The 5,095-nt window shown below is 40.1% G+C and overlaps 1 protein-coding gene across 1 annotated transcript in view; it reads right to left on the bottom strand.

Annotated features, from left to right (window-relative positions):
- The window catches only part of LOC101850133 (X-linked retinitis pigmentosa GTPase regulator), a 101,756-nt gene that overhangs the window by 1,981 nt on the left and 94,680 nt on the right, over window positions 1-5,095 (bottom strand). The gene's annotated exons all lie outside the window — the stretch shown is intronic.

Genomic DNA, 5,095 nt, shown 5'->3' with positions numbered 1-5,095 from the left:
CCCCCAAAAAAAGCACCAAGTGACCCGTGCGAAAAAATGCAAAATTGTTGAGTTTTAACGCTCCTTTCTACACTGTAAGGTTATTTAAAAGACAAGACCTTCGCATTAACCGTCCTTCTCAGCTAGGGCCCAGCCAAAAGACTGAAAAGCCAACAAATCTTATCAAAACAATAGATGTAAATGTCATTTATAGGCCGACGCTCTGTAGCATCTACTTCTGAGCCCTGCTGGTACCATGTCCCTTGACTCAAACTCAATCTCAAACCAAATTCCGAGCTTGAACTAAATTAAATGTCATCTGTCAGTACAATCATGAGTGAATCCAAATTATATCCTGTTCATGAAGCTTATAAAAGAAGAACAAAAAAAAGAAAAATTAAAAACCTTTTATAGGGTCTATCGGTGTACTTTTGGAAATTTAAAAAAATACTCAAATGATATAGGTATAACGCTCCTATAAACACTGTTAGTTTGATTAAGAGGCAGGATCCCTGAGTTTAACGTCCATATCCGAGAAGACCAAGCCAAGAGGGGAATTTGTGTAAAGTTCCTTTCTCAAGGACAAAACGTCGGACCCCCTTGATTCTTTCATTAACAAAAAAAATTATTTTCTGTCATTGTAAATGAGCTAGAATCTATTTAGTATTAAATTTGTAAAGAAAAGTTTCTGTCGGAAAGGTACAGGGAATTTTACCTTGAATATATATTTTTTTATCGATCATTAGTTTTAACAATGGTATTGTTATCATACGATCAAAACTCAAAACGCTGAATCATCTAACATATAAGTCTGAAGAAACACAAAACAATATTTGGATTCCCCCGTTAAGAATTTATTTTCAACATACTTACACGATTAAAGAATTACATCGACTATCTGTTTATCAAACAAACAAAAAATTAATATGAAACGTTTCATGTCCCATGGGCTGCTTCTGGTCGGATCCACGTGGACCGGATGCTGGTCTGGGAAAACCAGAATAGGAAACCTATTAGTTAAACCACAGTTGTTGTAGGCGGCAACCTTGACCAAAACACGGAAATTTGCGGTTCGAATCAAAGACAAATCCTAATTTGTCTTGGAATGAAAATTTTGTCTTCTTCGCATTTTGGGTTTTTTCGGGGGAGGGGGTAAATTGTTGTGTTTCTATAGTCCTGACAACACCAAAAGGACAACTTGTCGACCTCATTACACCTAATCTAAGAGGCGAATCTCTCAGATGTTTTGCATGCGCCTCTGAATTCTAAAAGACCTTTAAAAAAACTCGATTTTCGTGCATGTGCGACAAATATAAAAAGGTGCTGTCTATAAAATCCTTAGTAATTAATTGCTCATTAAACTCAACACCGCACACTTTTTATAGCAAGCACGGCACAATGCTAAAACCATTATAACAATACAGGGTGTCACTGCAGGGGCCCCGCCACAAATTTCAGGGGGATGGGGAGGGGGGGATACAGCTTGGTCAAACCCAAAACCGGGGATCAACAGAGTGCTAAATTTGAAGCATAGGCATGCCACTCGGCACCCCACCCCCACCCCCACACCCCCTCGTGCAGGTCAAAGGCCGAGCAACCCCCCTCCCCTTCCATACTCATACATTTTCGAACCACCTAAATAAGAAAGTAGTATTTTTGGAAGTATTAAGCATCTTTATTATTATTAATATTGTTATTTTTATTAGTAGTAGTAGTATCATTATTATTATTATTATTTTATTATCATTTCTAAAAAGTCAACATCAGTGGCGTCGCGTGTGTTACAGACAAGGTGGCGCATAATTGTAAAGTGAGCAAATGGGCAATAGGCTTAGTAGCTACTATTAAGATTTCTAGAGAAAGTCAATTAAAATCTGCAAGATATCCCGTAATCTACAACTATCGATATTTACAACTGTTTCTAGATGTAACCGTATAAAAGCTGCAATAAAGTAAAACAATACTAACAACTCACTATGCTCACAATCTGAGAAGATTTCAAGATTTCTCATTACCTCGTGCAGCACCGGGACTTGAAACACAATAGAGGGAGACAACAGTTTCGATACCCATTCTTCTTTGAGTTACCATAGATTCTACTAGCCTTATAACTTATAGTAGTGTAGTAGATAGGCTCGTGGAAACTTGGATCAAATTTTTAGCTTGCAACAAATTGGTGCTGCGAAGAGCAGTTTCGTGCACCTTTCTTCTTGGGCGGGAAGAATGATGCCTAGATTTCTCTACAGTAACAAAAATAACTTTGGTGCAAAGATTTTGCTTGCTCCCAGCAGACACTACCGCAAGCATAAACCATCCTCGCCGTCTGTCTCTTAACTTGCGCAGCCAGTGGGTGACGGATGGAAAGGATGTACCGGAGGTAACGTAGATCAAGAGCACTGACTAGTTTAGAACAACAAGAAAGGAGGGCGGGGGAGGGGGGGGGTGAAGGCCAGGGTTAGGTGGAGCGCTAGCACCAATTGCACCAATGGCGCCCCGCCACTGGTCAACATTAACTCTGTAGTTAATAGTTCAGTAGTTTTAAGGCAATGTTTTTGGTGTTTTTTTCTGGTTAGTAAATTAAGCAATCTAACCATGGTGATAAATGAAAAAGCAAAAGCAAATTGAAACGCATGTGATCTCAAAGACCGTGAAGAAAGAAAGTTTTACAGATTGTATACACAACAACTAATTAGTCAATTTCAATAAACTCACTGTTACCCACTAACCGCTGGAATGAAAACAGCTTGCCGTTTATGCAGTCAGTTCAAAATAAGAAAATAGATTTGAACAAACAACCCCCCACCCCCAAAAAAACCCACACAAAAAACCCAACTAACACAAAATTACCGTTCTTGTTCTCATAAAAACTCCCCACGCAGACTGTGATAAAATACTATTGATTTTATAGAAGCACCTCTTTATATGTGTCGCATGTGCACGAAAATCGAGATTTTAAAAGGTTTTTGGAATTCAGGGGTACATGCAAAACAACAAGGCAACTCGCCACTTAGTTTCAATGTAATGAGGTCGACAAGTTGTCCATTTGGTGTTGTCCGGACCAGTAGCGGCTCGTGGTTTATAGAACTGACCGGCCGTCATTCACGTCGACTTTTCCTTTCCTTCACAGCGCACACACACACACACACACACACACACACACACACACACACACACACACACACACACACACACACACACACACACACACATTCTCTCTCTCTCTCTCTCTCTCTCTCTCTCTCTCTCTCTCTCTCTCTCTCTCTCTCTCTCTCTCTCTCTCTCTCTCTCTCTCCTTATTTTATACCCCTACTTTCGCCATCCCCACCCCCTCCCCCACTCACACACACACACCACTGTAAACATTGTAATATACTGTGAAAGAGCTAAAATATGCGGTAGTGTCAAGAAACAATACTATGAATAACGTATGATGGAAGTTACTGAGATTAATAGAAACTGACTTGACCGGCACAGAACAAAACACACTACTAGGCCAGAAAACAAACTGAAAGTGAGAGGCAATAAACTGCTGGTCCTGGCCTTCAGTACTTTACTCGTACTTTCTACACCCCCACACAAAATATCGACGTGCACTGGACCCGTTAAATATGTAATAAGAACTGTCCTGTATGATGACAAAAAGTTAATTGATACTGTACCAGTGACGCTGTCCCAAGCAGATCAAGTCTACAATCAGGTAGTATACAAAGCTGGACAAAGTTAGCACACAACAGTTTCCGATCATTATATCATCAATTTTTTTTCTTCAACGCACTTCTCACTTCTCAGAACAGAACACTGTGTTGTAACAAAGTGAGGAAATGTGTCAAATGCTAATTATAGAACTTGGTGTCTAGCTGGGGTGACGGTGGAAAAGGGGAGGGAAGGGAGGGGGTAGGCCTGGTCCAGACTCTGACAGCCGAGTGCCTATCGCTCCTCGTTAAAATTCTCCTTATAAATCTTCACTAGACAATTCCTCCCTCCGCCGGCCAGACTCCTATGGGCCAGGTAAGTTATTAGTGGGGAGAAAACGATGAGTAAATGTCACACAGGAACTATAGGTGGTTAGAAAGTCAATAAACAAAAAAGATTAGTGCCATGCTAACAATAAATGTTCTGATAGTAATTAGAGAAAGGCTGAATGATAAATACATGTTTTGCTGATAAAATAATATATGTGTCTGTGCTGCTCAAGACAGTCTCAATCTTAATTTTGTAAGCTACAAAGAGGCCAATTTGGCAATTTAAGGGATGTCCTCTGTTCCTTCTTAGGGCTGTCGATGGATTTGTCCATGGGACTGACGAAGTGACGGCTTGATGGGAAGGGAGACGATTTAAAGTTACGAGCCGGCGCGATAACAAACGTGAAGGAATGAGGCTCTGTCGCGACAAATAAACAGCAGTGAATCCCACTTCTCTATTTGACCGCCTTCAAATCGGCAAGGTGCTTTTTGAATGTTGATACATGTTTGTTTGGATTTACTTTAAACTGAATGAAAATCATCATCAGCAATAAATCTCCTGTCAACATTCCAGCTGAAAAAATCTGACCGGCACTCCCTGGTCCGGACTATAGGTGACGACAGCTCGTTAGGCCCAAACCAGCGTCCTTTTTTAATTTTCCAAAAGGTCACCGATTGACCGAATAAAGGGGTTTTAATTTTTCTTTTTTTCGTTTTTTTTTTTCTTTCTTATGTTTCATGAACCTGATATAATTTGGACTCACTCATGCTTTTACTGACAGATGACATTTAATCTAGTTCAAGCTTGGTTTAAGATTGAGTTAGGCTCTTCGTTGTCATTTTTTTCGAATCCTGAATGGCAAAGATTTTTTTTTTGGGTCTAGAATTTTCTGCTTTCCTCTGGGACGTTGTATTCCTCTCATCCTAGATAGGCTTTGAAAATAATATAGATTTAAGTAGTCCATTACTAAACAGATGTGACAATGGAGACGGGGGGAGGGGGTAAAGACTCAATTTATTTGTCTGTCCGTCTGTCTGTCTGTCTGTCTATCTGTCTGTCTGTCTGTCTGTCTGTCTGTCTGTCTGTCTGTCTGTCTGTCTGCCTATCTGGTTGTCTGTCTGTCTGTCTGTTTCTCTCTCTTTCTCTCTCTCTT

The sequence above is a fragment of the Aplysia californica genome, unplaced genomic scaffold (assembly GCF_000002075.1).
Source record: "Aplysia californica isolate F4 #8 unplaced genomic scaffold, AplCal3.0 scaffold00028, whole genome shotgun sequence".
Lineage (NCBI taxonomy): Eukaryota > Metazoa > Mollusca > Gastropoda > Aplysiida > Aplysiidae > Aplysia > Aplysia californica.
This window is presented reverse-complemented; position numbering and strand designations above follow the sequence as displayed.